At 36.3% G+C, this 13154-nt stretch overlaps 1 protein-coding gene and 1 long non-coding RNA gene across 17 annotated transcripts in view; one reads left to right on the plus strand and one right to left on the minus strand.

The window, feature by feature from the left end:
* The window catches only part of LOC107306495 (uncharacterized), a 55054-nt gene that overhangs the window by 39159 nt on the left and 2741 nt on the right, over positions 1-13154 (minus strand). For 3 of the 11 annotated variants that reach the window (XR_014939275.1, XR_014939273.1, XR_014939272.1), the window contains 4 exons: positions 11041-11099; positions 9527-9600; positions 7808-7943; positions 5774-5999 (listed from right to left, as the gene is read on the minus strand). This is a non-coding gene — a long non-coding RNA (uncharacterized LOC107306495). Of the gene's footprint in view, positions 1-5194; positions 5321-5773; positions 6000-7807; positions 7944-9523; positions 9601-11040; positions 11100-13154 lie in introns of all 11 variants that reach the window. The other 8 variants (XR_014939280.1, XR_014939279.1, XR_014939276.1 and 5 more) reach the window with 5 other exon arrangements.
* MEF2C (myocyte enhancer factor 2C) overlaps positions 6442-13154 on the plus strand; it is a 135863-nt gene continuing 129150 nt past the window's right edge. For 4 of the 6 annotated variants that reach the window (XM_015849721.3, XM_085528545.1, XM_085528553.1 and 1 more), the window contains exon 1: positions 6442-6673. The gene's annotated coding sequence lies outside the window, so the exon portion shown is untranslated. The remainder of the gene's footprint in view (positions 6674-13154) is intronic. The other 2 variants (XM_015849723.3, XM_085528554.1) reach the window with 1 other exon arrangement.

Here is a 13154-nt window from a genome sequence, read left to right on the forward strand (position 1 = left end):
GGCTACTGCACAACTGAGTTCTTCAGAATGTAGGAATTCTATTTAAATTCTTATCTGTTGACTAGTTGGAAGGCCAGACAGTGCTTCCAGTAGTGCTAGTAGCTGGGAGTATGGGACAGAGAAATTCAACATGAGGCTAGTTCCCTGCATCATACCATTAGAAAAAGTGCAAAGAGACAAAGAACCTTATATGCATACGTGGCCCCAGAAGTAATGCCTCCTACATCACACACATAAAGCCCAATAAAACTATTTGATAGAGCAAATTCTCTGCAACAAAACTCTTTTTCAACATCATCGCCACTATCAGCCAATCAGTGTGGATAAGCTGATAGAGAAGCTCTTCATTTTGTGATGTGACAGCTCCCTGTGATCATATTCACTGTTTGGTCTCCATAAACATTCAGCATGCACCTTTCTTTGGTGGGAAGGTTCGACCTCTACTGCCACATCACCAGCACCTGCCTCTGACACTGTGGATCAACATCATAAAATAGGAAGGATGTCTTTAGGAGAAGCCCCTATATATACAACTTCTTTATCAGGAATTGAGACTGAGAAGACAAAGAGGTTGGACTAGAAGATCTTCTAGGTCCTTTCCAATCTTGTGATTCTATGATTCTATGAGTGGGCATCTACTGGCATATCTGCCTCTACATAGAGCAGAACATACAGAGCTTACTCTACATCTTAGTAAGTCCTCAGATTCTCTGATAAAATAATGTCCAGTGCTTAAAATACCAAAAATATCAGAATTAGTTGCCATGCAGTTCCAAGTTGGCTCTATGCAAACAAGCACACCAACAGCTTTTAATCACTTCCTCTCACCCTCCTGGGCCAGGCTCCCAGCTGAACTCTGAAACAAGCATACATGACTTGGTATTTTCTTGGCAAATTTATCTTTGGCAGCCATGTAATTAGTACCGGACCCACCTAGAATAATAGATAATTTTCAAATCAGCTAATCACATAGTATGGAAGGCTTAAAACAAGGAAAAGGCCCATTTTCTTATTGACTGGTATACATCTCTCACTGACATTGGGAATGTTTTGCAAACTCCTTGATCCCATCAATCTTTTCCAATGTTTATTCTAAATATTCCTTTTAAAATAATTAATTTGACAATACACCATATTGCTAATGTTTTAGTACTAAAAGCTTTTAACATTTTGAAATTTTTGGTTTTGCTTTTAGATACTATGAATCATTCCCCATCATATATATACATCAATTCTTGGGCAACTGTACTGGCAACTAATATGCAAAACAGTTACACAAAGCAGCAAATCAGTTTGTAATAAATTGTACTTTGGCAGAGAGGTTCACCATTAATTTATTACTTTAAAATAACATATAATCACTGTTACCATTTGGAGCAGACATTCCTAGTTAAGTTCTCTCTTCTCTCTGTTGAAAGAATCCTGGAGCACACTTAATTAATGGCATACACATACCTCCATTCCCACAGGCTGCAACTGCTCATACTACTTTTATTCCCACAGTGCAATGGCACAGATCTATCCGTATGTATCCCAGAATAACTTCTGTTGTCTAGTTTCTTTGTTTAACTCAGATAAAATCTATTAGAAGTATTGTTGTGAAGTTATATATTTGTACTTTCTGTAACAGACTTTCTTATTTAATCAGCCTGTCATTTAATACTTGTATGTGAAAATTATGTGAAAGAGACAGTGCTACACATTGCACTGGAATGAAAAGAGGCTGCTGTACATGAAATGTCAAGTTTAGGCCCTACCATATCATCTCATTTTTCATGTTTTTATACTTTATGCGTTACATTAGCACACTGGCTACACAGTATTAGAGATTAGAGAATTTATTGTGCTTGTATAGATATACAGGTATGAATACAGTTCCACCAGGCACAGTATTTTAGTATAACTGCAAACTCACTGCAAGGTCATATACTTCTCTCTCTTCCTTCTGTCTGCCTTTTCCCACTAATGCTTTTTAATTTTCCATTTTAAAAGTTGCTTCAATTTTAGCACATACAAAACAAATACCACTTCTGCAATATTGCATGCATATCACTTTGGCTACAGTTCTGACATTTTTAAACCCTGTATCTTCCTTCCTACTCCTTCCCCACCTCCTGTTATTTGCTCCATTCTTTCTTATGGACCTATGTATTTCTGAACTTCATGTCCTTTCACTTGCAGCTTGTTTCCCCAATAATCTTATAATTTGTTGAAACTTGGCTCCCTCCCACTGATAAAATCCACTTCAATGAACAGATATCTCACCTCATCTACCACAACCCTGCCCTACAGCTGTCTCTCAAAACTGTTCAAAATGCTGCTGCTGGATCAGAATGCTGCTACTGAAGTTGCATCTCTACACCTATACTGCCTAGGTGCCTCTCAATCTACTTAGTCTTTATGAACAAAATCCCAGCTCCTTCTTCATATTAGGAAAAACTACATAACACTGCCCTTCCTGCTTGCCAAATATATGTTGACATTTTTTCTTTCTGCTATCAGACACTGTGCAACAATATGCAGAAGGCCACGTGCAACGTCACCTACAAACATTTAGGTGTTGGCTTAATTACGCTTATCTGTGAGCATATTTGAACTGGGGATTTAACATTCTATCACATTTCTGCTGTAGCTGACGACTTACCTATTGGCAACTGTCTGTTCTTACCAGGGGAAGCAGTTCCTGTATTTTCAGCTTTCTCATCCCTCTTTTGAGGCCCAAATTTAAGCCATCATAATTGTGTAGAAGTTCCTTAAATTTAGCTACTTTCTTACTCAGTCCTTTTCAGCTGTATATCCTTCAAGCATAGAAGGTTCAGAGTTTGGGGTCTGTTTTCCTGTGACAGCTCCAAACTAAGAGGTAGTCCTTGGAGAATTGCTTGTCTGCATTTTACCCTGATGAAAATTTGTAAAAGCCTTCAGATTCATTTCTCTTTTCTTTCTACAGCTATATTCCCCACAACTTGGCTGTAAACCTCAACATTTTCCTGCTTTCTACCTTACATATTAATTAGTTTTGCTTATATTTGATCTATACATGGAAAGTATGCAATAAGCTTTTATGCTTGTGAAGCACCATGTAAATTGATGGTGCTGTAAAAGTGCTCTGTAGCAAACTAAAGTAGTAATAATAAGTTGGGCATATGATGATGATCTAGAGTTGTATAATATGCCCATTATCATACGATCTGTGCAGTTTTGTCATAGCTTTTTAGCACCTGAAAAACTGAACATAGGCCAAATGTTGTATCTCTATTTTACGTGATGGAGAAGGGAGACAGATTTTATCTGCAATATGCTCAGGCTGACTTTCTAGCATTTTGGAAGTGATTCTTTAACAAATGCTAGAAAGAAAAAAAAAAAAAAAAAAAAAAAAAAGACATCTTGGATTAAAAAGCTAAAAATCATAAAGCTGAGAACATATTACTTAGATGAAGATTTATGTGCCCAAGTGATAACACTATCATTTTCCCTCATACTTTTCTTTCCTCACAAACTGTAGCTGGAATAATTCAGAATTTTTCCCATTTCACATGGCAACAGGGCAAATAACAATTTCTATGTGGCACCATCAAGTCCAGCCTATGCTGGATTTTGCAGTCAGCCCAACAATCCTTCAAGTACATAGCTGAAATTTTATTTGTTCAGGATGATGAACAAGGTCAGAGCTTCCCTGCCCATGTCAGACTGAATTTGCAGAGGTCTGAGCCAAGACTAGTCTTTGTCTCTGCTTTCCTAGTAAGTACCCCAGCAACCTTGACCTTGTAGCAAGGACAGGCACACGATAGAGAGAAAATGCGCAGAACTGTCATATGTGCCGTATCCTTCTGCAGAGGCTGAAAGTTTCACTTCTCTGATATGCCTTCTTGGCTCACAGAAAAAGTTCTTAAGAGCAGCTATAATCCTAGTTCTCATGTAGCAATCTAGATTTCAGAACAAACTGAGCATCCTACAGCCTGATTACTCACAAAAGGCTTCACAGTAAGTCAAGCACATTTAATTGATCCATGCCAAAATCACAATGCTTAAAATCTTTACTTTTTAGTAAATGTATATAAATGCAAGACCAATACAGAGAATCTGGCAAGTGAAATAGAAGCAAATTTCATCAGATAGTGAAGTTTTACTCTGAATTCCTACAATAACTGTTCCAGCCTAATCAGCAGAGAGATCATTTGTGCCATCTGCACTCAGCAGGTACTGGATTGTCAAGACAAGGTGTCAAATAAAAACAGTAACAAGAGTAAATGAAAATAATATGCAGAGATATAAACTTAGCAAACTAAGACTCTAAAGCAGTTGGGTTTCAATGAGAACTACTGGATCTTTCTAGACAGAAATGTGTTTTTCTGATAGCGCTCATAATTAGCAAGGCATTTCAGTATTACAACTTGGCCCAGGTGGAAAAAATGTTTTCCATCAACAAAATTACAACAGGATTTGAAAAAATGCATAAAGAATTTTAACTGATAGTCAGTAATAATCACACACTTTGTGAGTCAAACTACATTAAATGTGGGCATTAGTTGTACCAGTTAATAGGTGGAACTCCAAACGTTTTGAAACTGAAACAAGACAACCTTGCAATAACCTCATCTGATCTACAGTGAATATTCTCTCCGTGGAAATATGGAGACAGAAGAATACATGTTTCTATCAGTTACTTAGATTCATATTTTAACTAAGTTGCAGACCAGACATACAATAATAGGAAAACTATTATCTTCTATTTTAACTATATGCTAAAGCATATCCTTTCAGTCTTTAGATCAGGTTTCAAGCTGATTATTAAGCTCTTACTTTCTACTAAACAGCAGTATAGGTGGGTATAGTTGTTTCCAAATGAAAATGCAGTCCTTTTTCTTATTATTTTTTTTTACTATTTCTTCTTCAATCAGATAAACAGTGTAGTTTAGAACAATTAGCACAATGCCTAAGTCTGACGGTAATGTAAACTATTGTTTTTTCAAACATTAATGGATCATCTAAAATTTCAGAATTCTCTCTCATTAGGACTTTGTGAGCGTTGCTTTTAATCTAAGAATAAGAGCTGATGGGAGGCTTGAAATGAAACTATCAAATATGATGAAAACATAAGAGCTTTATTATGACAGATACAAAAACCAAGAACCTGTTCCCCTCACCAACCTTCCGCAAAGTACCTCCTGTATAATTATTAAATAAAAACACTTACTTATTCAGTACTCAGCTTTTAAACCCTGAATAAGAGAAGTACATATTGAGAGAGAGGTACTTAAAATGTTTCCATGGATACAGGATGATGCCAATCACGTCCATGTTTTTATCTGAAAGGGTGCCCCTGCAGAGACATACAGATTCGTGAGTGGTTGTTTATACAAGTAAGTAAATAGGAACCTTGTTTATTTTACAAAGAGCTCCTGACCCACATTTTTTCTCATCACTTTTTTAGAAGGAACATTTTGGTCCTTTGAAAAAGCATATTGTAGTAAAACACACACTTTTGAATTTTTTCGCTGAAGTTGTTTGAGTTTATGACATGGTTTGGAAGCAGAACACGGAGTATCTAAGTATGCTACTACCAGTTCTGACAAGCCTAGGTTGACAACTGGGTTCTGGTTTTGTTTGGTTTTTTTGAAGATCTGTGATACTAATGCAAATTACATCTTTCTATTTATATCACCAGAAGCCACTTCTAGGAACAAAAACAAAAACAAAAAACAAAAAGAAAAAAAAAAGAGAAAGAGAGAGAGAGAGAAAGCAAGGGGCAGATATAAATGATAAATACCCTTACCTTAATCCAGTAAGGACAAGAAGACCAAGTTTAGATGGCTTTACTCTCGGAAGATTCTCCATCTACTTTAGCTCCCATTTTTAAAAGTGGTTGGTTCCTAGATTCCCATCACATAAGTGCTACGAACATGTAATTTTGACATCCAGTCTCTCAACACTGCATGCTTTCTAATTTTGGGAATGAGATTAATACCTCCTATTTCAGAGGTTTTAGTCGTCTAATATTTCTTTGGATAAAAAAGCACAGTGAGTTAGTGAACAGAAAGGCAATCAACTTTAATACTTAACACAGTTTAATAACCTGAATTGAAATATGTGTACGCTGCATTTCCATTAAAAAAAAGTTTCCTTCCAGCCACAATTAAAAGAACAAAACCCCGTCTTGTTCAGAGATTATTCTTGGAATGTAATTTTAACATCTATGTAAAGGAGGAAAGTTTTGTGCCATGTGAAAGCAATTTGGCCTTTTTTCTTCTCAAAGAAGCGATTCCTGGATAAGATGACTGATTTGATATTTTCCATTTGAACTTGTAGTGTACTTTGAAGGGGGACAGCAATGCTGTGTTCGTTTGCCAGCGCTGACAAAGGTCTGCTTGTCAGTGATACCTTTTACAGCTAAATTTACTTGCGAGTGACAGAAGCAGGTGCACCTTGGCCTGCCAGACACTTGTGCGCCCGCATCACGCAGCCTACAGGTCAACAACCAAAGGAGAAAAAGCCCGGGGCTGCTGAGGAGAGGGTGAGTGAGGCAAACACAACCCAAACTGGGGGGTTTCTCTTCAAAGCCAGCTGGTCTGGCTTTATTCTACAGGAATTTTTTTTTACCTGCCGGTTTGATCAACAAAGCCCTCAGCAGGTGCTGACGGGTACAACTTCCTGGAGAAGCAGAAGAAGGGCACTGGTGAGTTTTAATAGAGAAAACGATTAAAAATGATTTGAAATCTTTAGAGCCGTTCTGCTTGCTGCAGCACAGGGTGATTCAGCTAGCTCTAGGCTTGTGGCTATGCTCAAAAAGCTTTCTTCAGGAGAAAGCAGATAAGCTCTGTAGCATGCTTCACATTTTGCTTGATATAGTGTTTGATTTTAGATTCTGTTGCCAAGAAAAGTTTCTTGAAAGTAAATGGATATTTATAATCTATTTATTTCAAATTGTTGCTATAAATGTGAATGGGAGAAGCACACAGTATTCCATACAGGAACCCAGGAGCTACAGTACTGGTGTTCTGTCCTTCCTCCCTAGTATGCTTCCTTTAAAATAAAGGAATTTTCCTTCCCAAATAAATAAGTACTGTTGTTTGCAGATGGTTCCCAGCATCTGGAACTGACATTCCAGAGTCTTATAAACTACTTCTGAACATTAACATAAGATTACTTTATAACCAATCATGACTAAATTTAGGAATATTTAGAACCTTCTATAAAAATTGGTAATCAAAGGATTATCACAAAGAAAAAAAAAAAGGTAAATAATAAAATGGTCTGTGTAACAGTATTGTTTGACATAATGCTTTTTAATGAGATAATGGATTTACAAAATGTTTCTTGCTTTAAAAATTACAAATTATGCCTGCATGTGCTTTAGTTTGCGTAAGAACTGGGAAGCTACATGAAGGAAAGAAGATTTATTCTCCTAGAACAGTAAGATTTCAATTAATGTGAAAACGTAGGAAAATGTGACCACATGTTAAAATAAATATTTTGGAGGGGAGAAAAGCATTTTTATTATGATTTCTATTTCAAGAGCTCATTCTTTAAAAATTGTTTCACAGTATTCATTACAAATTGTTGTGTTAAATTGAAAACATTTATATATGCAAGCAAACAGATAGAAAACTTGACCATATGAATCTTTCTGAGTAAACCAGTTCCATATTCACAATTCACACAAATATCATAGAAGACACTAAGGGGGAAAGAAAGGAATTGTATGTCAACATACAGTTATACTATTTCTGTAGTGGATATTCCCTCATATGTCAGAATAATGATTTATCAGCAAAGAACAGACTAAGATTAGACAGGATAATAATAATACCTGAGGCCCTTTTAAACTTTCTGATTTGTGGGTGATTTTCAGCCAAGATGCTTGGTTTGGGACCAGCAAAGTTGGCAGGTAACTCCAGTCTCAGTAGAGGTACTTCAGGCCTTAACCTATGGGCATTTTCTTCATTCTGGGAGACATAAAAAGAACAGCAGAATGTGTTGTATGAAAATTACCACACCTTTGCTTGCCATAAGGATATTCTATTCTATGTTAGAATAAAAGACTAGTAAAACAAAACATTACTAGTCACAGTATCTTTATACTTAAACCTCTAAATAATCACATTGGTTTTTTTGGATGAGGTAGGAAACATAAAGCAAAAACAAAAATAAAAGAGACTATAACAAAAAATTAAAATAAAAATGCCGAGGCTGACACCAAATTAAACAATGCCTGTAAAAAACTGCTCTTTCATGCATAACATTTGTAACATACAAATGAATCCCTTAAACAGCCGTTACAGCCACGAACTGCTAAACTGGAAGTCAGTAAACTCTAAAGGCAGTTCTTAGTGTTGTGTAGACATTGTACGTGCTACACTAAGAAAAACTCATGGCCTACACTATAGAGCCTTTACTTCTGTAAACCCTAATCTTGTCAGCATTTTACTGCATTGATTTTAAAGGCTCAGAAACAGTAATTACAGCAACAAACTCCTGAACAATTTCAAGAAATTACTTGCAAGTTACTCTACATCGCACTGTATTTAGGGGAAAAAAGTAATTTGTACCAGTACGTAATATTTTACTTTTCTAGTTGTTAAATATTGCAAAGGGGAGAGATTACACATTACGCAATTTATTCAATTAAATTTATACTCATGCCCTTTATTGGTATTTTTTCTTCTTATTTTTCTCACTGTAAGGCATAAACACATTAAATGAAGTTCCAATATATTTATATTGTTAATATGAAACACAAAGAAAATTTAAAATAAAAAAAAAAGAAAATAAAAAAAAAAAGAAAAAAGAAATAGAGAAATAGAGAAAAGCTCCTTGAATTCACTGAGACTTTACTACCATTTCATGTAGAAGCAAAATTGGCCCTAAAGTATGCACTGATTTCTATACCAGCTCTTCCCTATTAACTGAGAGATCAACATCTCATCTGTCCCCTGGACCTGTTCAGTTGTCTATTATTTTGAAAACTACAGCAGTTTGCTTTGCAACTATCTGTTTAACTTATTTATTTTGAAAAACTACAGTCTAGCTCAGTCTTCAACCACACGTTTGTCTTTTCCTACAAAAGCAGGATTCGGCGTCAGGAAGACATCCATATTAGTTATTCCACAGTGCGTGTAAATATAAAAGGAGACTTAACCACAAAGCTGTGCGAAAAGAAAATCACTATTTAGTGACTCTATGCTGTCTTCCTCTAAAGTGAATTCAAGGCTTTTCATACAGCACTGAACAGTATTTTAAAAATCCTGTGCTCATTTCACTTACACTGGTGAAAACTGGAAAATTTCCGCTGAAGGCAATGAAGTTACATTTAAACACTGGATTGAAGAAATGAGGAGGAAAACGCAGGCTGATTTGCCTTAATAACTACCTCACAAATACACTGCTAAAATGTTCAAATTTTCCATTTTATATTTCTGTTACAAATTTGAGTATATGAAGAGCATATATACATACATATGCACTTTAAATTCATAACAATTTTCTTGTTGGTATAGAGCAAAATCTAATCCTACAAAATACATACAACCTTTTCACGGGCTTTTATTAATGCAGCCTTTTGCTCAAAAATCCATTAGTTATAATCTTCTGACCACCATCTCCCTGAAAAATCAAAGAAACAGAAACACATTAGGGAGTAGCAGAGATTGGAATGCTCTTCCTTGTCACTCTGCAAGCACAGGCAGCCGCTGCCTCCCCTGGCTGCTTCATGAACTCAGGATGCTGTGGTGGCTTGCAGGCTGACCGCTTCACAGCCATTACCCACCCCCTCTCCCCCCACACACACCACCATGGTTTCTGTACATGTGCAGAAACCTCTGGCATCCCTACACCACTCCCCACCACTACTCACAGCTCCTCCCTGCTATCCCATTTCAAAAATGCTGCCACACAGTACAGTTCACCCTAAGCAAGGTAGTACAGACTGCACTGGCAACACATCACTTACAGAAATGCACAGATACAGATACAAAGGTTGTTAACTAAGTTGTCTTCTCCAGAGTAAGCACTAACAATTTATTGCACGGCTAAATCACTTTTTTTTCCCTTTGAAAGCAACTAGCATTATGGACTGAATTCTGGAAGTACTGTTAAAAAAATTTTGAAAGAAGGCAGAAGCACAATGCATTCTGTATACGGCTCTCAACACACTGCATTCTACATCAAGTTCGATAAATACAGCTTAGAAAAGATGAACATATAGATTTTACTTAGGGTAGATGAGTTCACTGGAGACATAAAATTAGTGCTCTGAATGAACGAAACAAATTACTGCTCTGTTCATTAATATAAATGTATTCACATAAAATAATGCTAGTTCTATATATATATACTTAAAAGCTATGCTTGCAGTATGTGAAGTTCAATCTAATGTTAATGTACACAATGCACTGTACCCCGAAACACGGCAGCATCTGTTAAGGCAAAAAATTAAAAACTGAATAGTGTAATACCCAGCAGATTAATTGAGTAAAACAAACCTTTCTGTATTCGCTCTTTAAAAAACAGAGGATGGAATCAAAAAGAAAAAGAAAAAACTGGGGGTGTAGGAGAAGAAAAAAAAAGCTCCTGTTTCTTTAATTGATATAGAAGTATACAATATCATTGGTTTCTATAGTATGTGCTAAAGGAATTAGTAGTGTTCATTCTTTTTTCCCTTTCTTTCTTAAATGGTAGCAGGATACACTCTATCTGGTACAACTTAAAGCAAACAGCCCTTTGCCTATCATCAGTCCATCTCCTGGGTGTGAAATTACTCTAGAATAATGTTTGACAATAACAAAGGAATATAATGCACAAAAATCATAGAAGTTAACGATGAGTCTACCAATGCTGAGAAAAAGAATAAGAGACTGTGGAATAATCTACTTGCAAATCGGAAGATGGTTCCTGCCCATGGAAAGACAGCTATCCATTTAATTATGTGTCCTTGTATTGTCTGACTTCATTAGGCATTCGGTCCTCAATCACTATGCTTTTGATAGTTTAAGATCTCAGGCAAATACAACTGCACTGTAATAAGATTTCAATTTGTATTCTTACCAAGAAACATGAGGGAACAGTTTCCCACTTCAGGCGAAGAAGCACTTGTCTCTCCGTTCCTGAAAGATACTATTCTGTAAATAGCTTTAAAAGTGCTGGGTTTAATATTAAAAAAGTGGATGCGGGAATCAAACCTAATACAGAAATTCTTAGCCTGTCTATCTTGTTCACTGCTAGTCCTTTGAACAGTATTCATTATCCCCATATTCATTTTTGCTATCTTCACTCCTTCTAAATACCCAGACCCAGAAGAACTTCCACTCTCATGCACAGGTAGAAAATCTCGAAATTCTCTTCCAAAGCTGCAGGTATTCTTCCAGCCTTAATCCCTATCTCAGTCAGAGCCAAGAGGACAACAGTTGCACACAAAGATACTGAAGGAAAGGGGCCTTACAGCAAAGCACCAGGGCAGTTGTAGATGGAACAGACAGACAACTGTTAGTGCCACTATAATGGAAGTATTCAAATTTTACTGAGAGTTTAAGAATTGAGAGTGTAGTGATAAAGTTGACGGGCCAGTTCAAGGGGTCTCAGTATACATTTAACTGGAGATTAATTGGATAATTAAAAAAAAAAAAAAAAAAAAAAAAACAAAGTTTGCTTCATATGGTCTGTAGTTGGGTGACAAAAACAACAATCTTCAATTTCAATAATTTCTCCAGTTTATTCACTAGGTTTCTTCTCCTTTAAGCATGTCAGTGCACTACCTGTAAGGATATTGCTGAAAACACGTACTGCCAGAATGAATGGTGCAGGCTTGCAGAACTTAACAGATCTGAAACGGGAACTTAAATCTGTCCATATCATCTAGGGGCTCTGTAAAGATGCTCAAACAAGATCATATGACAGCAACAACACCTTCAGATGAAATACATCCAAACCAAAGTACATATCCAAACACGACCTCCGAGGCTTAGTTTCCTTTTAACCTTAGTATTTAAAATGCTTCCATGGGAAGAGTTATAACCAATGACATCACAGCTGAAGGCTCGTGGAAGTTTTAATATAGACTAACGTAAGTGGCACAAGCACATCTAAAATCTGACCCAACTATTATGCAAGCACACTTTATGGCCATAGAGGTTACAAGTTCTTCTGCAAATATCACCAAGTGCTGTCAAACTCCAAAAGGCCTCTCTAAAACACATAACAGAAATTTAATATTAATAATTGTTTTGTTAACATAGAAGTGGAAACCAAAAAACATGAACTTAGTAGTGAGGACTTTACTAAAAAATTTACTAAAAAAATTAAAAACCAGTGGATTTTCTCAGAATGACCATACAGTAATCTATAACCTCTTTGTTTCTCACCTGTTCTCACCTGCAAAACCTTAATTCCACACACTAATCTATCACTCTTGCGTTTAATTTATGCTGCAAATATCAGTCAGCATACTCTGTTACAACAGATAGGATGACTGACCTTTTACATTTGCATATCATTTACTCTAACTTTGGTTACAGGAAAGTGGTAATCAATTTGAAGTAGATGTAAATTCTCAAAAAGCCATCAAAAAATCTGTGTGCTTATCTGAGATATATGACTAGCCTACAAAACTCCTGAAAATTGCTTCTCAACAAACAAAAACTGAAAAATAACAACAAATATCCACTTCTAGCAGGGAAAGCCACAACACCAGCCTTCCTGGTGATATGCTGGAATTTCCATTTGAAGCCAGGATGCAGTGGTCTTCAGCAACAAGAAGCTGAGCTGACCACTGTTTTCCTACCCTTAAAGCAAGTTTAATTTGAATTTTGTTTGAATTGTGGCTAGGGGGCCTATCAAAAACAAATTTGTACTTTGCTTGGCCCTCAAAATTATCATGGGTTTCATTGTCTACACAGATGCAGATGCTGATCTAATTTGCAGCAGCTGCAGAATACTTAATTAAGTATTTTCTGGCCATCTATGGCTGTCTGCCTTGGTATCACATCATCATGCAATGCAAGATAGGCAGACACTTGAGTGTTACACATAAAATGCAGAGGTGCGATCAATTTTTTTGTTTTAGGTGGAGCAATTTTTGGCAAAATATCTGACAATATCACAATACTTTAGTCAAACAATAGCTCATGAAAATAAAGGGAATGTGCAGTTCAAAATAAAAAAAA

The sequence above is a fragment of the Coturnix japonica genome, chromosome Z, assembly GCF_054131305.1.
Source record: "Coturnix japonica strain WE chromosome Z, WE-NBRP24, whole genome shotgun sequence".
NCBI classification, from domain to species: Eukaryota; Metazoa; Chordata; class Aves; order Galliformes; family Phasianidae; genus Coturnix; species Coturnix japonica.